This window comes from Crotalus tigris, unplaced genomic scaffold (assembly GCF_016545835.1).
Source record: "Crotalus tigris isolate CLP2741 ecotype Arizona unplaced genomic scaffold, ASM1654583v1 scf7180000017567.3851432, whole genome shotgun sequence".
Lineage (NCBI taxonomy): Eukaryota > Metazoa > Chordata > Lepidosauria > Squamata > Viperidae > Crotalus > Crotalus tigris.
The window spans coordinates 1,736,840-1,759,320 of record NW_024096477.1 but is presented as its reverse complement, the minus strand read 5'-3'; the positions used below and the strand labels follow the sequence as shown (position 1 = coordinate 1,759,320).

Genomic DNA, 22,481 nt, shown 5'->3' with positions numbered 1-22,481 from the left:
GCCCATATTTCTTACATTTCATGCTCCCACTGTATTCTGTCAGATATTCTTTTCTTGCACGGCCACATCAGCAACCAGACATCCCAAAGGCCATGTCATAAACACTATTAGTACTCAGAAAGATCCTGAGTTCATCTTAAGCATTTGTTGAGTGCCATCTGACCTGAGGGGCCCATCTTCTGGCACTGTGTCATCTGTCACTTTATATTGTCTGTCCCTGTGGTTTTCTTGATAAAATATAGTAAGAAACTTCCTGACAGTTAGAACAATTAACCAGTGGAACAACCTGCCTCCAGAGGTGGTGAATGCTCCAACACTGGAAGTTTTTAAGAAGAGACTGGACAGCCATCTGTCCGAAATGATGTAGGGTTTCCTGTCTGAGCAGGGGGTTGATCTAGATGACTTCCAAGGTCTCTTCCAACTTTATTATTATTATTATCATTCATCGCACAGTCAGCCAGATGTTCAGCCTGGATTTGGCATTTTGTCTACCTATCGAGTCCTTACCCAGGACCTGGGATAGGCAGATGTGGATGTTTGATGGTATTACAGGTATCGTCGCAGGATGGAAGCAGTTCCTAATAAGGCCGCCTTTTGCAATTGACTAATAGCAAATTTGTCAATGCCAATGGTGTTCAAGTGGTGCTCCAGTTGTTTTGGGATTGCACCCAAGGAGCCTATGACTATTGGTACTACCCTTGCTTGCTTTTGCCACAGTCTTCTATTTCTATTTGTAGGTCTTTGTATTTTGTTATCTTCTCCAGTTCTTTCTCTTCTATTCTGCTATCTCCAGGCACTGCCACGTCCACTATCCAGACTTTTTGTCTTTCTTATCGACAATTGTTAAGTCTGGGGTGTTATGTTGCAGGTGCTTGTCTGTTTGAATTCTGAAGTCCCAGAGCAGTTTAATTTTATCATTTTCTATGACTTTCTCTATTTTATGATCCCACCAGTTTTTGCTTACAGGCAAATGATATTTTTTGCAGATCTTCCAATGCACCATTGTTGCTACTTTGTCATGCCGCTGCTTGTAGTCAGTCTGTGCAATCTTCTTGCAACAGCTTACCAGGTGGTCCACTGTTTCTTCAGCTTCTTTGCATAGGCGGCACTTACTGTCTGTTGCTGTCTTCTCAATTTTGACTTTGTATGCATTTGTCCTTAAGGCTTGGTCTTGTGCAGCCAGAATTAGTCCCTCGGTCTCTTTCTTCAATTTTCCTGCTCTTAGCCATTGCCAGGTTTTATTATTATCTGCTTTCCCAGCTATTTTTTTCATGTATTGGCCATGTAGTGCTTTGTCTTCCCATGCCTCTATTCTGTTCTTCATTTGGTCTTTCTTGTAGGCCAGTTTGGTCTCTCCAGTAGTTAGTAAGCCTTCCTGATATACTAATTTCAGTGCATCTTCATCATTGTTCTTCAGATATTCTTCCAAAGCCATTTTTTCTTCTTCAACCATCTGATGTACTTGTAGCATTCCACGCCCACCTATTTGCCTTGGTAGATAAAGTCTATCAATGTCACTGCGTGGATGAAGGGCGTGATTCATTGTCATTATTTTTCTGGTCTGCCTATCCATTGCTTTTAGTTCTGCTTGAGTCCAGTCCACTATTCCAGCTGTGTACCTAATGACTGGGATTGCCCAGGTGTTGATTGCCTTTATGGTATTTCCTCCATTGAGTTTGGATTTTAAGATCTTCTTCACTCTCTTAATGTATTCACCTCTAATCTTTTTCTTGACTTCAGTGTGCTTGATGTTGTCAGCTTGAAGGATACCCAAGTATTTGTAGTATTCTTCCTCATCCAGACTCTTAATGTTATTTTCATGGGGCATATTGATTCCTTCAGTTTTCACTATTTTTCCTTGTTTGATAGTAAGTGTGGCACATTTGTCCAAGCCAAACTCCATTACAATATCTTGGCTATATATACGGACAGTGTTGAGCAGCGATTCTATTTCAGATGATGTTTTTCCATACAGCTTCAGATCATCCATGTAAAGGAGGTGGGATAGTCTGGCAGATGTTTTTGATGTTTGATAGCCATGTCCTGAGTTATTCAGTATTGTTGACAGAGGAAACAGTGCAATAACAAATAGTAATGGTGATAATGAATCTCCTTGAAATATTCCTCTCTTGATATTAACCTCTCCCAGCTTCTCACCATTGATCTGCAACTGTGTCTTCCATTGTGCCATCGATCTTTGCACAAATTTTCTGATGTTTCTACTGACTCCTGTTATTTCTAGGCACTTTATTATCCAATCATGTGGCAGAGAGTCAAATGCCTTTTTGTAGTCAATCCATGCCACATTCAGGTTGGTCTTCCTTCTCTTGCAGTTTTCCAAGATCATTTTGTCTATTAGGAGTTGATCTTTTGTTCCTCTGCTATTGGGGCGGTTTCCTTTCTGCTCAGGTGGAAAGAGATTGTTTTCAACTAGATGCTGTTGTACTGCATCAGCTACCACACCAGTTAGTAATTTGAAAGTTGTTGGTAAGCAGGTAATTGGCCTGTAGTTACCTGGTGTTGCCCCTTTTGCTGGATTTTTCATTATTAGGTAGGTTTTCCCAGTTGTTAGCCACTTTTCAATTTCTCCTCCTTGTAGTATATTGTTGAACTGCTTGGCAATGAGTGGGTGTATAACAGTTAGATGTTTCAACCAAAACCCATGCAGTTCATCTTCACCTGGTGCTGACCAATTTTTGATTTTCTTTGCTCTTTTTTCTACCATTTTTGTTGTTATTACTAGTTCTTTCATTTCAACTTCTGTTTTATTTGCATCCACCTCTTTTAACCAAGCCGCATCCTTGTTGTATTTCTTTATCCCATATCCTTGTGCACTGTTTCTTCCTTGTCAGGTACTGACTGATTCCTTGCAGTTTCTCCATTGATGGATTGGTAGAAACGTTTCTGATTGGATTGAAATTGGAGGTTCTGCCTATAGTTTGCAATTCGAGCTTCATATCTACTGATTTTCCTGGCTATAGCTGTTATTTGTTGCTTTATTATTTCCAGTGCTTCCTTGATCTTCCTTGTTTCTAAGTGGTATTTCTTGATTAGGTATTCTTTGGTCTTCTTGTTCTTCAGCTTCTTTTTTTTCATCTGTTCTAGCTTGCTTGCATGTGATCTTAACTTGCTGATCTTATTTTCTAGTCTAACCTTCCATTTTTGTGGTGCACTGTTTGTTTGTTTTTCTTTTTTTGTTGATTTTACATCCCAGGTATTCTGTTATAACTGCAGCTGTGCTGTACATTAATTGGTTTGTTTCTTGCAGTGAATTGGTGCTTATACTTGCTATTGCAGTATTTGCATCTTTTAATGCTTGTGCTAGCTGTTTCTTTGGAACAAGCTTCAATGCAGGCAGCCTTATTCTGTTGTTTTTGTGCTGTTCTAGATGCTCAGTTATTCTTTGTTTCAATTCTTTTATTTCTTTAGTTAGAGGGTTTTGTTCTTCCTGAGGAAGAGGTGCCTGGTTTCCAAATGAGAACAGTTGTATATCTCTACTGGATTCTTTCACTGCCAACTCCCCCTGGTTTGCCTCTACATTCTGAATTACTTCTTGTAAGGCTTTGATTTCTTTGCCCTGGGTAAACCTTTGCAGTTCGTCCAATTCTGTTTCTGTAAATACTTTATTTCGTGTTATAAATCGGCGTTGATCTGCTAGTCTCTGTTCTGTTATTTCTGATTCTGGATGTTGTTCTTTCCAGAATTGGTGCATTCGTTTTAGATATCCTCTTCTTGTTGGACTTGATCTGTAGTAACAGATCATTATTTCTTTGTTTTCCATCACTGTGTATCTGCGACGGGTAAACACCTTTTCTTCCAGTAGTTCTGCAGCTGCTGGCCCTGGTTGCTCAGCCAACAGTCCTGAGTCCTGTAACCCATTTTTCACCAGATATCCAGGAACTCCAATATCTAGTGCGGACCTTGTTAACCCGGGCGACGTCCGAGCCGGTATGGCATTCTGAAATTTACGTCTCACCATATTTTTTATGGGAGAGACACTCTTTGTCTGACTCCTCTGATGAGACCTGTCCAGTATGGTTGAACCTCTGGCATAGCTCTCATCTTCCTCAGAGTACACAAGCCCCACAACCACGTCAAGGTAGTGCCTCACTGGGGTTATTATTATTATTATTATTATTATTATTATTATTATTATTATTATTATTATTATTACTACTTCTCTTGGGCAATATGAATTGCTGCCTTCTCCGTTGTCACTATAGTGACCATTTTTTTCCAGCATCTTCCTATATAACTGTTGTTCAATATGAATAATGCTTGTTTCAGCTGGGCAGCTGGGATGACCTTCATAGCTTGGATGGCTCTACTAGGATACTCCTGCCTTACATTGCTGGCATTTTTCTCTCATTCTGACCAGAAACACTCCTCCACTTTCATGAAGCAGCACAATGGAAATGGGAGGTGTGTGTGTGTCTATTCAGACTATGCAACTCTTCTTTGCAGTACTTTGCATCTAGGAAAGCTGAACAAAATGTCTTCTTTAAGCATCTCCACAAGGCAAGTAGTATCCTGCTTCTAATCAGTAGAGTAGAGGAAATGCTTTGCTCAACAACAGCAGCAGCAGCTTTTGTGTTGTATTTGCAACTATACAGTAAAGCTGTTGGTAAAGGACAAGCTTTGTTGCATTAAAGTAGCACAAAGTGTCTCCACAAGACAAGGCCTTCTTAAGCATCAATCAGGAGACTTAAACCTCCCCCCCCAAAAAACAAAAATCAAGGTAAGAAATCATAGCATTTCCTAGCAAACAAAATTTTGGAAGTATTATTGTGATAGCAAATACAGCAGTTAAAACAAAAGCAGCTAGTATAGTTTCTAGTATTTTCTTTAGCAAACATCACATATTGGCAGGCCGTATCAAAGTCAGCAGGCAGAAGAAAAGATTTTACTGTCATCTATAAAAACAAGACCTTAGAAGGCATCTTTCCATTCTGGGGGTTTCAAAACTAGAAGAACATGTATAGCTTTTTTTATTTAGGTGTTCTGTTTCTTTTGTTTTTGTTTTCATGACTAGAATCATTTCATTAAGTGAGGTAGCTTGTGAAATGAGGAAAATAAATATTTACTTTTATGGGAATATCTCCTAGTTACAAAGCATTCCTCAGGATTTCAGAAGTGTATCAATACCAAAGACAGGATTGATGATTTGATTTTAATTGTTTTTAAACGTTTAACTGATGAATATTTAAATGATTTTAAATGGACTGAGAAATGTTTAAAGTTCACCGACCTGCTGATAAGGACAGAGATCATAGGTTGGATTAGTTGCTAAAGTTGAATACATTGAAAAAGAATCCACCCTGGGGAAAAAACTTTGAAATCAACGAACTGCAGTATTCAAGTACTTTTTACAATAGATTTTGCTACTGCATTTCCACATTTGCAACACGTTAGTGGAAAAAAAAAAGCACTATCTGATAATTAAACTTGCTTGAAAACATAAGAAAGGAAAACATTGGATGGATATATGCCATTCTTTAAACATTCTGCACATGTGATACTTATGTCTCAAGTTCAGTTTTCTGTAGATTGCTGATGCTTGCTAATATCTACATTCACGCAAGGAAAATAGGCTGATCAAGAATGTTTATACTATGTTTTGACACCTTTCCAGAAATCATTTATCCTGGTAACTTTTTAAAGTGCAATTTTTCAGAGCAACATTGTTCTACTCAGGAAATGACATACTATATTCCTGTACTCACATTAGTCTCTTTTTTCCAAATAATTTTATTAAGATTACAATTAAAAAAAGTAAAAATTAATATAAGCTACAAAAATATAAAAAGAGAAATAGAAAGTGAAGGAAAAAAAAAGAAGTAACTTCCCTTTTCATCCAAAAATACATAGTAAATTATTATCATTTTTTAAGATATAAAAATATACTTTTCCCCATAGCTCATCTTTTGGATGAAATTTAAAGACTTGCCATTCATTCTTGGTAAGCAAAAGTTAATTAAGGGCTACCAGAAATAATTACATAACTTTTTTAACCTTGATCAAATAATCTGACTCTATATTCCTTTCCTGTGCTTTTGACAATCTTAGGTTTTGATCCCTTAAAATAATGTCCTAAAACTTGTTTTCTTTTGACCTTCTTTTTTCTTCTCTCAGGAAATCCTTCAAAGCTTTGACAGATCTCTTTTGTAAACCCAATTAAAAATTATTCAAATCACTCTTCTGAATACTTGTGTGTCTTTTGATCAGTTTTATTTCTACATTCTTTCTGCATATCAGTCTCATAGCTTGTCATATATAAATCAACATCCGAACAAATTTCAATTTTATCTGGCATTATTTGCTCTTTTTCTGTGGCAGTGTTTGTCCATCACCTATCAATGATATTAGACATTCTTAAAATTATTTTCTCAGTTCATAAGTCCCAAATCTTCACAAAAGTATCTGTTGCTAAAATATTATTTTCATTTTGTGTTAACATATCTTATCTGAGTGGCCTTTTTAAAGTAATCTTCAGTTTCTTCTGGTTCCCTCTAGTGTCCAACATTTGAAATCCTTTCTTATTGTATTATCTTTCCAGCAAACCCAAGCAATCAGAGATTCCCATGGAAAAGATCATTATATTTAATTACAAATTTTCACTTCAAAACCATCTAGACCACAGGCATGAAACTCGATCACATCACATGACGTATTGTGATGTATCACAATGCTTTTTTGCCTTTGCGCAGCCAGGGTAGGCATGGCCTGTGCACGTCCGGCCCATGAGCTACCAGTTTGACACCCCTGATCTAGACTCTTAGTCCATTTTTAACTTTTCAAAATCATCATTTTGAACCCTGTTTTTCTGATTATGCCACCAAAAATAAAAACTATTTTTTGAAGTCCTTAAACTCATATGTTAAATCTATTTCACAAAGAATGGAGCTCAGTGCAAATGCAACAAAGACTTGCCATTCTAAAGGTTTTTAACATTTCTAAACCAGCAAAAAATTAATTTCAAAATATTTAATTGATAAGGCTTAATCAAGCTTTTTGTCTATAGAAAGGACCATGTTATGAGTATGAACTAAGATGGAATCCCTAACTCCCAGCAATTCAACTAGAAGCTAATTGCAAAAACATTTATTCCTGTGGTCTACTTATCTATAGATGTACACATGGGTTATCTGAAGCTTTCACCTTGCTCTAGAGCAGGGGTGTCAAACTGCCGGTGTCATCCAGAAGCTGCGCCCATCCCAGTGCCAGCAATGGCAAAACTGTCCCGATATGTTGCGCCACGAGTTTGACATGTGTGCTCTAGAGAGACTTTGCTGATCCAGATCTTAAAGCTCATCAATATCTAAAAGGCCAACCTTGTTGCTGAAACCTAAGTGATGGTACAAACACTTTCCCAAGGAGTTTGGGAAGTCCTTCCCTCTGCAAACGATGTCTTTCCCCTAAGCTAGCTTGAAAAGAACTTATTGTCTAAATGACCTTGGCACATTACATAATATTTCCTCCAATTCTCCCTCATGTGTTCCTTTTTACTCTAGCTTCCATGAGATTACTGCAGGAAAAGGACACTTCCAGTGAGGATTTAGGGCTGGCTAGATGTGCCTTTTGAACAACACAGCATCTACAGTAGAGATTGCAGCTGATTATAGATCCCATCATTACCCTTTATTGACAAAATTCAACAACATCTGGAAATCCATATGTTACCCATTCCTGTTTAACTGAAGGGAGAGAAAAAGAAAATAAAACTTCTTTCTACTTCTAATGTAGATTATTTTAACTTCTTCCAAAGTTCCATAATATTTGTTCTGTATTTTCATAACACATTTCTTTATAAGAGTGTTGGAGGGAATTGCTGGGGATGAGAAGAGAGTTATCTATCTTTAAGCTTCAGAAATGCCATTTTTGGAGGATCCATATGTGGTAGCATTGTAAGAAAGCTTTATTGGCTTCCCTAAAAATAATCATTTATATTTTAAATGTCTTATATCAAAATCAGATAAACATAATTTTAATATTTATAAAACTTTGTCTACTTTAATTGAACAGGTTGGCTTTCATATATGCACTTTAAACATATTGCTTATCCTCTTCCCAAAATTCCCCAGAATAGGAATTATATGTGCAATAGATCATTAACTAAGTGAATGTATGTATATTCCGGTGTATAAGGTGACCCGGCATATAAGACGACCCTCGACTTCGGCGCCGAGTTGCATGCCTAGAAAGTCGTCTTGTAGCTGGAAACTACCATTATTTCTGGCATATAAGACGACTCGGTGTATAAGACGACCCCCAACTTCAGCGCCGATTTCAACACTTTCAAAAGTTGTCTTATATGCCGGAAAGTACGGTATTTACTTATCAGGTACTGAGAATGTGAAGAAGAAACAGCTGTGATGATCTTGTCTGATCAGTCCTGATGGCATCTTTTATCTATGAATAAATTGCATTCCCTTAAACAAGCATGCTTCTAGCAATAGATGCTTAGTGGGTAATCAAAGTCTTGGTCAGCAAAAATGCAAAGCTGAAAGTTAACACTATGGCAACCAGCTGAGGCAAGGATTTTCTGGAAACAATTTACTGCTAGAGTTCATCCAGTGTTTGGGGATGCTGACAGCCCCAGTGTTCCTAAAACCACAAATAAGTCCCTTTAGAGCTGATGCGATTGACATGAAGACACAAGACAAAAAGAGTGAGGTGCCTTCTCTTTGAAGTGCCCTTTCTTCAAAGCTCAAGGCAAATGCTGTACAAAGCAATTACTGCTAGCCATTTCCCACCCCTGCACCCATTTGGAGGGACTTCTGAAATGGCTAAACATGTTAATAGTTGTATTGAGCTGTTGTTTGAGGATTAACAAGCACTTCAGAGAGTTTAACCTGTCTCTAGTTTTCCTCTTCACTACCACACTGGTCATTAATCGCTGTTGAAGAATCACAGCCTGGTTTCCTAGGATTACATCAGCGGTAATTAAAAAAATCTAGCTGCTACAAACAATGGCAGGCTAAATTACACTAATTTATCTTTCCAGCCCCCCAAAAAGGCCTCAAATAAGTGGACAACAAAGAAAAGGGATAAAACCACTGAATGATATGCTATTTTCTGAAGATGAACTGCAGCAATGAAAATTGAGAATTTTCTTAGAGTGGGACATTTTTTGTGTGTGTTATATTTGCAGTGTGCAACGTGGGGTAAATTGTAGCAAACGTGGTGCAGGAAACTTGGGAAGTGTGACAAAACTATATACATATAAACCAGAAGCTTCAAACTAATAAAGGATTTTAAAAATACTTTAAAAAAAATAAAGTGAGAACAGTTTAAAGCAATTCAGAAGAAAACAGAAGCATTTTTTCATTGTTTAAACTGCCAGACTATTTCACAATATGCAGTCAAATAACTGCTGTATATTATTATGAAGAACTAATGGTTCTTTAGGGTGCTTGTTTGTAGGCATCCATTTTACTGATTGCTGCAATTAGTTATATAATTATTGGAGCCATTTGACAAATATTTTAATCAGTCTTCTCTACTTTTTGGCTGAACTAACTCCATTTGGTTCCCAGGGTGCTAAAGTGGAAATGGGATGAGAGAAATAATCAATTACTATGAATGAAAAAAATGAAGGGAAAGGAGGAACCCTGACCTCGTCAACCTAAATTTAAAGCATGGGCATTGCTGGATTCTTGAATTATTATTTTGCCCTGCTTTAAAAGTCTTCTTTATTTTCATACTGCATGAAAAGAAGTAAAGTCTTCTGAATGATTTGCAACTAACTGTCCATGCTGAAGAACATGGCTTAAAATAGTGTGAAAAAGAACTGGCAGCTCTAAATGTCTATTGTGCATTAAGGCAGGAACAACTAGTGCATTTCTTTGGAATTGGGTGGCCTAGAAATTTGAAACAAACAATAAATTTCCTATAACTGTTAGAGCTTAACAGCAAGCCATTCAGGAAAGCATGTCATAGATGCAAACACATGGCCTAAAAATTGAATATACCCAAGTGAGCTGCACTTGATATCCTATGTTTGGATATACATATAGAGATGTCAACAGGGGAATGGTGAATGACCCAGTAAGCTTGACTTGGCCATCAAAGCCCTGCCTGTTTTTAATGTGTCCTGCATGCATTACACACCTCTAAAAAAGATGTAATATTTGCCTAGTTGTACCTGCCCTTTTGATGTTTTTGGATGCCCTTGTAGAGCCAGAAGAAGTGAGTTGACCCTGAGAAAGTGCCTCATGTTGATGGCCAGGTCCTATAGGTAAGATCATACATGATAAAAAAAAATGTAGAGATGTATATGATTACTCCTAAACAGTTCTGCAACACAATGAAACAAGTAACAAAACATGGATATGCTGATATTTTTTTTTTTTTAAAAAAAAATTTAATATCATTTTTCCTTTTCTGGACTTCTAAGTTCCTCTCTACCTTCTGCTTCACAATCAGGTATAATCTTAATTGGTTTTTTTTTTTTTTTTTTTGACTGCCTAGCCTTGTGATCTGGTATTCTGGGAAACACAACTCCATGGAACATTCTGATAAACAATTCATCAAGCATATGGACCACATAGATCCTTGAAAAGCTCTTGTCTCTAGGGTCAAACTCACACAGCCTTTGAAATGGTAAAATGTAAAAATATCCATAATCAGGTAAACATTTCTCAATTACATTACTCATTCAGGTTCTGTTCCTAATTATTTAATCTGCATGATTAAGTGTGTATATGCAAAGTCTATGTGATGAAGAGCCCCAGTGGATACATTTTTGTTTGAAAAGCAATTTGTACTTCTGACATATGTGAATGTGAACATATTGAAAATGATTCCAAGAAAATATAACTTATTTTCTAATTGAAACACTACAGATAGGAACAAAATGATGTAATACATTCTCTTTCACTAAAAAGAAAATTATTCATATATGGATTTGTCACTTTTTCCTCTCAGGGAAGTACAAACTTCTCATATTCCATTCTATTTATACACTGTAAAATTAAACATGGCTGTCATCTTCAAATGATACTTCCCCAACGGTTTTTGTTTTTATTATAGCTCCCATAATTCCAAGCAAAATGACCTATTATCAGAGAACATCAAAACTATAATCCAAAATATCTGGGAGGACATCAGATAAGGAAGATCAATACAAGGAAGTTAATTCGGTTCTTGTGGATAAGTGACATGTTAGCAAAAAATAATGCTTAGGATCATTAAACACAGAGTCTTATATGGAAAAGAAGATGCCAGATATTCAAGAAGGCTTTAGAAAAGGCCAAGGGAAAAAGGACATTATTGCTGATGCATGTTGGATAATTGAGAAAGCCAAAGAATACCAAAAAGAAAGACGCTAAATTGTGTCAATTCTGTCGAATTATGAAATATGTTTACGAAAATGGGACTGTTAGAACATCTCATTGTCTTCAATGTGAAGGACAGTCTATGGTGAAATAGACTGACCAGTTTGGCAAGGAGACTGAGGTAAAGCTGTATCGTCTCTGTTTATTTATTCAATGCTGAATACTTATTGAAGGAAGCCATTGGAAAACCTCAAGGAGCAAACTGGACATAGGTTGCCTTGGAGAAAATCGATCTATGTGGCCCTAACAGCCAACACCAACATGATGGCAATAAGCAATCAATCAAAGAAACAAATGTGAATAAGACCATTAGTTTAGATGAATTTAAAAGATGATTATATACATGGTGGGTAGATCTATAAATGGTTCTTCTTGAAACTGCCAAGATTGAGAAACATTGACTCCATTCTCCATCGCTGGAGGTTTTCATGAAAAGACTGGACAACCATTTGTTGGGATGGTATATAACAGGGGTAGGCAACCCAAAACACTTAAAGAGCCACTTGGACCCGTTTCCCACCAAAAACAAAACACTGGGAGCCGCAAAACCATTTTGATATCTAAAATGAAGATAACACTGCATATATCCTTTTTTACCTTCATTATAGGTGTGTGTGTGTTTATGTGTGTATGTATGTGTGTGTGTGTGTGTATATATGTATATGCATGTATGTATACACACACACACACACACACATATACACACACAGGTAAAAAAAGGATATATGCAGTGTTATCTTCATTTTAGATGTCAAAAGGGTCTCTCTCTGTCTCTGTCTCTCTCCCTCCCTCCCTCTCTATCTGCCCTTGGTCTGCCTGCCACTCCTCTTCCCCCGCTCTCTTTCTTTCTCTCTCTCTCTCTCTTTCCTCTCTCTCTCTCTCTCCCTCTCTCTCTCTTTCTCCCCCCCTCTCCTATCTGCTGCTCACCTGACAAGCTTCAAGCTGTTGTCCAACAAGATAAGGGGTAGACAACCTCGTCTCTTTTATGACTCATGGACTTCAACTCCCAGAATTCCTGAGTCAGCCTAGCTGGGCTAGCTAGCTCTCTTCTGCCCTTCCTGCTTCCTGCAGAGACGCAGCAAAGGGAGGAGCTCCGCCCAGTAAGCTTTTCAGCTCCTCAGAAAACACTGTGAGTCCACTCTCTTTTACATACACACACACACACACACACACAAACACAAACACACACACACACACACACACACACACACACACACAGAGAGAGAGAGAGAGAGAGAGAGAGAAAGAGAGAGAAGCAGGGAAGCGCAATTCCTCTCTCTGTCTCTCTCTGCAAAGGCAGAGGAGGCTGGGAGCCGCAGGGGAAGGCTCAAAGAGCCGCATGCGGCTCCGGAGCCGCAGGTTGCCGACCTGTGGTATATAAGGACTCCTGTCTTGGGCAGTGACTTGGATTACAAGACTTCCAAAGTCCCTTCCAGCTCTGTGATTTGGTGATTCTAGTGATTCACCAGAAAGAACCATTTTGTAAGCATGAAACATTTGACAGAGAGCATCACAGGTCCATTAAGCAGGAGTGAACAGCCCAGAATTTGAACCTGAAGACGAGCATGCACATACAACATTTCATTAAGGTAAAGTGGGAAAAAGAAAGAAAAACATTGACTTCTGACTTTTTTTTAGTGCTGTAGAATAAGACAATAGCCTCACAGCCTTACATTTTTACTTTTAAACCTATCTAACCAGCAAAACCCAAAGTCACCATTTCATTTTTTCCACCTCAAGCACAAAATCCAGAAGTGTGAGGTTTTTGCTGTTGTTGTTATTCTGAATGTGTACATCATCTCATTTCATCCCAGGTCACAAAATCTGTAGCCACAACTATTATATAAGTACATTTTATCAGTGGACTGGATATTTTTCGCCATAAGCGTTCAGAATCCCTGACCCAGAAAATGGCTTGTTCATTTCTGATGGAACCTTTTAGCTTCCAAACTAAAAGGCACTCAACTATGAGAGGACGCTGAAGAGAAGTCTGGGCTACAGATGGGCAATCTTTCCAAGCATATTTCCTGATTTAATTTACAATTGTTCTATTCCCCCCACCCAAAAAATCCCCAAGGTAGTTGATATTCTTTCATAATCAATCTCATATTGAAAACACCTATATAATCTTAGGCAGTCCAGTATTTCCACTCCTTTTATGGCAAGGAAGGAAGGAATGGAGGAAGTCTTAGCAATCAATAAAGATGGGAGGTTTTTTGTTTGTCTTTTTCTCTTCCGTTTTTTCTTACCTTCGTTGTGATCGGCAATGTGTTGTGGGCTACAAATACCACAGAAAAATGGCAAGAGACAGTTGTCCCAAGGGCTGCTACAGTGACCTACATCTCCAAAACAGTTAGTCTCCTGTTTGATAGGGCTAGTAATGAATAGGGGGGAAAGGCAATTCCTCCCTCTACTTTGTGCAGGAGTACTGATTGCTACTCTCATCTTACAACCTGGAAGATAAGAGAATGGAAACGAGGAAGGGGCAGCTTAGTTAAGAAGGCCTAACTGTATAGGTTTTGTGGATATGATACATATGGTGGATCCAACTATTGTGATTTATAAACCATTACATTTATTTGTTTGTTTATTTCTTTAGCTGCCTATCCCAGTAAATACCTTGGGCACTGAGTGTACATAGCCAGTGATTTAACAAAATCATATTTCTGCATAATGTTGCAGTCCATTCACTAAATGGTATAGTGGTTAAAGCATCAGGCTGGAAACCAAGAGACTGTGAGTTCTAGTCAGTGGTGGGATTCATCCAGTTCGCACAGTTCGGCAGAACCAGTAGCTAATTTTTTGTTGCCCAGGAAACAAAAATGGATTTCCAGAAGCGGCATCCACACAGAGAACTGGTTGTTCACATATTTGAATCCCACCACTGGTTCTAGTCCTACTTTAGGCATGAAAGCTGGCTGGGTGACTGTGGGCAAGTCATTCTCTCTCAGCCCAATTCATCTCACATGTCGCTGTGGAGAAAATAGGACAGGAAAGAGTATTTGGTATGCCTTGAGTTATTTATAAAAATAATAGCAATAGGAACAACAATAACTTATATATTGTTCCACAGTGCTTTACAGCACTCTCTGGGTGATTTACAACATCAGCATATTGCCTCCAACAATCTGGGTCCTCATTTTACCAACCTTGGAAGGATGGAAGGCTGAGTCAACCTTGAGCTGGTCAGGATCAGACTCCTGGCAGTTGGCAGAATTAGCCTGCAGTACTGCATTCTAACCACCGCGCCACCACCATAAAGGCAGGATACAAATAAATGAATAAATTAGAATAAATACATTCAGTTAAAAGTAGTAGGAAATCTTGGCTCAGCCCAAGATATTTTGTTGCTAAAGGAGAAGGACAAAACAGGGCTTCCACATCCTAAATAAAACTAAAAACAGGACAAGTGAAGTGATCCGTTACAGGCGTTCACAAGGTTATAAAAACTGAAAGAGCACCTTAGGTTCCTACTGGATTATTCTGGCATAGAGTTATTTAAGTAACAGCCAGCTGTATTGGAAACTTGTGCCAAGTAACCCAACACACAAAAACCAGGCTGTTCTGGCAAGGAAGTGATTTAAGCACTGTGTGATAATGAAGAACTGAATGAAACTGCTATTGTGGTTTGGGATTAAGATCCAGCTGAATGGACAGACAAACAACATGAATGAATGTGCCTAGAAAACTCCACCAATGATGTTACTAGCCAGCCCATTCACTGAATGGCAGCTGATAAGGTTTTCAATAATGTGAACTTTGCTCAGTGGATAATGCCCACCAGTAATCTAGGTATAATTAAAAGTGCTAGCGGTATTGTTGCTTTTAACTGAACACATTTTTCCCACATGCTTGAAGTGATCCAGGTCATGGTCTAAAGACAAGCAGTCTTCTTGTTTTACATGCTGTTAGTCTCGTGAGCTATTACTTCAACGGGTGTGCAAAGGTCACCGTACCCCAGGCAACAATTCTTGCTAATATCTTCCACAAATCCAGGATGCACCAAAACAAACACAGATGGATTACGTGTTGTTTGTTAGCTCAGCATTTTCCCGCCTTTCCTTGGATGCCAAAAAACAATTAAAGACTTTGTGTCTTTGAATTGTGATGGTGCATACATGTTATTTAACAATTACCTTGTCAGCTACCTTTATTAAATCCTCCCTAACTGTGTGTTGGTTCATGTACGTGCAACATGGCTTAGCGATGTTCTTATTGCACAAGCTTCTTTAATTAAAGAATTGGCATAGAACATTAAGACTGGGTGGAGGGTAGACTTAAAGATAGCACACAGCAAACACAAAGTTACATATTACTAAGATTTATATTTGGAAAGAGATCAAGAGAATATTTGTCATTCTATAACATTAAACAAAATGCCATACGAACATAATTGGATAACTGAAAGAGTCCGAGGCTTATTTGACAAGGCGGGCATTCAAGAGAACAATTAATGATTATTTATTTAAGTGAAACCTTTAAGGGCACTATTGAGGATTAAATAAAATCAGTAACGTGGATATTGCTCATAGCAATTTTGGATATTTTATTATAACCATGAAATCTGGGTGAAACAAAGACCAGATGTTGTATGTTGTTCTTTATATAAAAAAAGAACCAACAATTTTTCCATAAAGACAGATGCTGATTGTACTTCCAGTAGAAGGACCATTTATTATTCTGGAATATCTATTAAAACCTGTAATTTGGTTGCTAAAATTTTCTGCCTATCTGTGAATATATACAGTATGCAAACGTTATGAATGTAATATATTTTAACATAATTGTAAAAATTGCCTTATCTGCCTACTTTAGATTTGATGGATTTGTCCATTATTTTAGAGAAGTGTCCAGGTGGAAATTCTCTTTGTTATACCCAAAGTTCAAAAAATGGAGCTCCAACCAAAGTTTTACTTTCTAAATTTAAGCCAGGGAATCTTCAATCTCTCTTTTTCTCTCATTATTAAAAAAGTCCAATGTACTTAGAACCAACTTAAATACAGTTTGGTCTAGTGGTTAAGGCACCAGGCTAGAAACCAGGAGACTATGAGTTCTAGTCTTAACCATTGAAGCTGGCTAAGTGACCTTGGACCAGTAAATCTCTCTCAGCCCAATCCACCTCACAGAATTGTTGTTGTGGGGAAAATCGGAGGAGGAAGTTGTATTGGATATATTCGCCTCCTTGAGTCATTTGTAAAAATTAGAAAAGAAGCATACAAATAAATAAATTAATTAATTAAAAAGCAAAGACATTTCTCCTTTCTGATGCTTGCTTCCTGGAGAGGTCTGGTAATCATATCATCTTAAGAAGGTCTTTTGACTATTAACCTGTAAAGAAGAATTTTTAGAAGTAACTGTTGAAGAACTTGGATAATAGCTTGTTTTTAAACCCAAGGTTTTGTCTTTTTGATGTTCATTTCTAAATACCTTATATTTTGGTGAAAGTATCAAGATGACAACTTCCCAGTTAAAACATGAAAAAGTTGGCATTGTTAATAAGTTTGTTCAACAACTTTTTTAAAAATGTGGCCCTCAGAATCAAATGTTAAGGTGGGCTTTGGCATGGTCCATATGCTGATGATATATACATCTCAGCCCTGGATTGGGCTGCAGGAGAAATGTTCATCCTGTCAGAGCCTGGATGAGGAGGAACAGTTTAAGACTGAATCTCTCCAAGATGGCATGATTTTTTAGTTTGTGGCCTTTTTTCCTTCATGGTGATAACTGTAGGAAGGAATAACTACTTTTGTCACATTGGGAAATATTGCTTACAATCTAACATTTCCCTAATATTATGCCCCACAGATGGCTGTAATTGCTGTTCCCACTGGCTTATTTCCACGTGGAGGATATTTGGATATTACAGCAAAAGCAACACAGAAAAAGATCCATGTAGGACATATTGAAATCCTTCACTGTTTGGTGATGTTCTAGCAATAATTTTGATCAATAGGCATTCACAGGACCAAACAAATTAGAGTCTTATACTACTTTTGACATGAAGAATTCTAAGAAGCAGAACAAGTGTCTAAGGATCTAATATAACACATAGGATTTTGGTACATCAACATACTAGTAAAACATTTGTATCTGTTTGATATATTGCAACCTTCAATTGGGTGAAGCACTGCATCATAGGGCAAAATTTTGTCAACAAAGGTTTCTCAACTGGGCTAACTTATAGAGTGCCAGACCTCTTACTCCAAAGGGAATGAAATTTGGGGGGGGGTCTCCTCAGCACTGCTGCATGGCTGCCGTTTAGCAATACCACCATCCAGCTGTGGTTACATGATCTTAAATTTGAATGTTTTCTGAAAATCAATGGAGAAGCCAGATGGAAAAGCTCCTTGCTTTCTTTCCACTAGCAAAGTCTCGTCCACTCATGCAGTCTCCACCAGTTCTTCCCTCGCTCCCTCCAACACCAGGCAGCAGGCTTTGAATTTGCTACTTGTTGCTTAGGAAGTTTGCAGGGAGAAAGTCAATGGAAAACCTGGACGTTTCTTTCTCACCCAGTCCCTCTGCTCTTGTGCTGCATTGGGCACTTGTTTACTCCCTTGCTTCCTCCCCCACCTATCAGCATCCATTTACTGGAAAGGGAAGAAAGATTTCTAGTTCTCCCTGCTAACTTCCCACAAGATAGTTCACTGGGGAAGCTGACAGCATGACACAAATCATTCCCACCCCCTTTGATTTTATGCCTGCCCATGGTCATTCTGTTTCTCTGCTTAACTCTGAATATTTCTGCAATGATGACCCAATGGGTCATGAGTTGTCCAATATTCATTTTATATGAGACTATGATTAAACTGAGGCATAATAGGTCTCAAAATGGCTAAGAGAGCTCCTGGATGACTCATGCTTCATATCTGTGGAGAAACAGAAAAGAAGAGAACAACAGAGTTGGGAAGAACCATGGAGGCCTTCTAGTCCAACCCACTGCTCAAGCAGGAGGCCCTATATCATTCCAGACAAATGGCTGTCTAGTCTCTTCTCAAAAGCCTCTAGTGATGGAGCACTCATCATATTAAAATCACTGGAAACCCTATGGCCAATAACTGAAGAAGAACATCTTTTTTCAGATCATGAACTGATATATTCCTTAATTCATTCCAGGTATGTATTTGTCTTAGCAATGAGTTTTACAGTACAACACCAATCTGGCAGGAATAGCCAACACTCCAGAAGATAGGCTTAAGATACAGGAGGATCTGGAGAGACTTGAACACTGGGCGCTATCTAACAAAATGAAATTCAATGGTGAAAAAAGTAAGGTTCTACATTTAGGCAAGAAAAACCAAATGTATAGTATAGTATAGGGGGTACCTTGCTCAATAGTAGTAACTATGAGAGGGACCTTGGAGTCCTAGTGGACAATCACTTAAATATGAGCCAGCAGTGTGCTGCAGCTGCCAAAAAGGCCAACACAGTGCTAGGCTGCATTAACAGAGGGATAGAATCAAGATCACGTGAAGTGTTAATACCACTTTACAGTGCCTTGGTAAGGCCACACTTGGAATACTGCATCCAGTTTTGGTCACCACGATGTAAAAAAGATGTTGAGATTCTAGAACGAGTACAGAGAAGAGCAACAAAGATGATTAGGGGACTGGAGGCTAAAGCATATAAGGAAAGGCTGCTGGAATTGGGTATGTCTAATTTAAGGAAGAGAAGGACGAGGGGGAACATGATAGCAGTGTTCCAATATGTCAGGGGCTGCCACAAAGAAAAGGGAGTCAAGCTATTTTCCAAAGCGCCTGAAGGAAGGACAAGAAGCAATGGATGGAAACTAATCAAGGAGAGAAACAACCTAGAACTAAGGAGAAACTTCCTGATAGTAAGAATAATTAACCAGTGGAACAACCTGCCTCTAGAAGTGGTGAATGTTCCAACACTGGAAATTTTTAAGAAGAGACTGGACAGCCATTTGTCTGAAATGGTATAGGGTTTCCTGCCTGAACAGGGGGTTGGACTAGATGACCTCCAAGGTCCCTTCTGACTTTATTATTATTATTATTATTACTACTACCTTTGGAGGTGTAATTTTTTACAATATTTATTTATTTCTATGCAGAGTCATAGAATTCTCATAGAATCATAGAGATGGAAGTGACCTTGGAGGAGCAGGAGTCCTTATTCCAGCCAGACAAATGGCTGTCCAATCTTTTCTTGAAAACCTCCGATGATGGAGCACCCACAACTCTGGGATGCAAACTGTTCCATTGACTAATTGTTTTCACTGTCAGGAATTTTTTTGTTAGTTCCAGAACTAAGGGTCATCCTTAACTTATTTATATCACGCCAGAGTTATTCAGTTCTGCACAACTGTTTGCTTCACCAACCTAAAAAAAAAATATTCTTGTGTAAGTGTGCTATCTTTCATTCATGCTGATATAGGGAGACATGCCTTAGTCATTTCCTGCACAATTGTTATCCTTCATTCATTTACTTCTTTCAAATCTCCAGATAACATCACTGAGGGCCCCTTGTATTCAATTTCCCCTGCACTACCTCTCTTCTTTGTTTTAAACTAATTTAGAATAACTTTCTAAAATAATAAAACATCATTATGATAGAACTTCAATAGGTATAAGCAAGTTCTATTCTATACATTTATGGGTTCTTGGACATTAAATAAACATGGCCTATTTTTCAGGGTCTTCCTTATAAGATTATATGCTTCCTATTAGTTTGACAGTGCAGCGGTTTTGTAACAGGCTCAAGGCTATAGAATGAAATAGATTTTTTATGCTTTCTACAAACCTGAATATATGTCTTTTTTTTTTCCCCTGGTGCATCAATGGCTTTGTGATGCTGGTTTTCAAAGTCAGATTCTATTCTAGTCATGCTAATTAAGGAACAAGACAACAGGTTGCACCTACAAGGATAAAAAATTAATCATATTTGCTAAATGCAACTTATAGTTCAATAAAAATGACAGGTAGATTTTGTTAACAGGAAATGTTTTGGCTAGATTATATAACAGACTAATTGTGAGAGCATTTTTTTTCTCATTCCATTTCTCAAGTTGAGGAAAAAGATGCTTAGCAGTTCTAACATGGAAGCAATGTACTTTGTACACAAGTCTGAATTCATTCCAACATTTATTATATGATTAAGGCAATATGTCTTAGCAATACAATTCCAGATATTTACTGTATAGCCAGAAATAAATCACAAGTGTTCAGTAAGACATGTTTCTAGATAATCATGAACCTTTTACAGCTTGTGATGGGCCACAAAACTTCAGTAAGATTCTTGGGTCAATGAATTTGATAGGAAGTATAGTTTAACCATGTTTACATGTTTACAACCATGTTTTCAGCAGGCAAATAGCTTGTAGAAAGACTCTGCAATGAACAAAGAAGCAAAAGAGTATGATTCACAGTCCTCCCACTTTCTTCCTGTTTTCCTATGCATTAACTGGATTTCTATTCTCATCCTGTCCCTCCAGTTTTTTCTGTATCTTAAAGAATGAAACCACACGCACAATGTAGCAGATGTGACTTTCTGTGAGATTAAATGAAGGCAACATGTTTATCTGTGATCTGCTGCGTAAACATTGCTGAAAGCATAGAAGATTATGATTAGTAGAGTTCTTGTTTTGAAAAGAAGAACTAGGGGTGACATGATAACAGTGTTCCATTATCTAAGAGGCTGCCACAAAGAAGAGGAGGTCAACCTATGCTCCAAAGCACCTGAAGGCAGGACAAGAAGCAACGAATGGAAACTAATCAAGGAGAGAAGCAACCTAGAACTAAGGAGAAACTTCTTGACAGTGAGAACAATTAATCCGTGGAACGACTTGCCTCCAGACATTGTGGATTCTCCAATACTACGGGTTTTTAAGAAGAGACTGGACAGCCATTTGTCTGAAATGTTATAGGGTCTGCTGCTTGAGCAGGCGGTTGGACTAGAAAACCTCCAAGGATCCTTCCAATTCTGTTATTCTGAATTCTGATCAACTACAGGTTACAATAGTGGAGAGTGGCATTTCTAAGCTGGAAGGACTGATTGATATAGAAGGCAATTTTTCATATTCCTAATTTAACTGGAGAAAGGATTCAATCTAGAGCTGAGATGAATATGAAGATTCAGTTGAAGATGATTGGGAAGTGGATCAGACTTAGAAGTAGGAAGTGGAATTTTATGTCTGAATTGTCCTCACTGAAAAGAAAACCTAGAAAGGAGAAACCTCCTGACAGTTAGAACAATTCACCAGTGGAACAACCTGCCTCCAGAAGCAGTGAATGCTCCAATACTGGACGTTTTTAAGAAGAGACTGGACAGCCATTTGTCTGAAATGGTATAGGGTTTCCTGCCTGAGCAGGGGGTTGGACCAGATGACCTCCAAGGTCCCTTCCAACTTTATTATTATTATCATTATTATCAAAAGAGTTCTACACAAAATAGCAGATCAATGTTTAACTCAAAATAACTCCAGTTGCTGCTTTCTTTATATCAAACATGCAAAAAAAATAGTCAGAAACAGCCAAGCATTTTTTCTTCCTTTCACCAGCTTAGCTGCATACTCTGATATAATATCCTTCTCTGCAAGTATGGAATATGTGCTAAAATTCCCCCTTCTAACTTTCCACATTGTCTTATCTTCTGGGGATCCTCAACATAGTCCATTTTGGCTTTCTTCAGATTCTTTGGTTATTGTCAACAGTACACTATATAACTAAGGGGATATCTATACTCTTGTTACGAGTGTAGTTCACTAATCAATCCTGAAAAACATGACATTGATATGTCTGTGAATTTTCAGCTGTCTGTGAATATAACCTTCATTCATGTTTTCCACTTCCATGTTGATGGCAGTGTTTTCCAGCTGTTGGCAGCTTAAACATTATTTGCCCAGTGTGTCTGCTGAACAATCCCCTGCAGTTTGATCAGATACTGAACTGATGCAGGAATGCCTTCTACATTGGTCTGTAATCTCTGCTCCTTACTACTACCAATGCTGCGATAGCATAGTGGTTATTACATTGGCCAGCTATGAAATGTGTCTGTGGTTTAAAACTTGGCAAAAATGTATTATTGTTGTCATTGAGTGGAGTGCAATAGGGTGAAACAATGAAATGGTAAATGTTATACTGGAGAATAGAATAGAATAGAATAGAATAGAATAGAATAGAATAGAAT

General features: G+C 38.0%; 1 long non-coding RNA gene across 3 annotated transcripts in view; it reads left to right on the top strand.

The window, feature by feature from the left end:
* Positions 1 to 22,481, top strand: part of LOC120311058 — a 171,416-nt gene that overhangs the window by 112,138 nt on the left and 36,797 nt on the right. The window contains exon 3 of one of the 3 annotated variants that reach the window (XR_005557518.1): positions 10,471 to 10,629. The exons of the other annotated variants lie outside the window; for them this stretch is intronic. This is a non-coding gene — a long non-coding RNA (uncharacterized LOC120311058). The remainder of the gene's footprint in view (positions 1 to 10,470; positions 10,630 to 22,481) is intronic. 3 annotated transcript variants of the gene reach the window in all.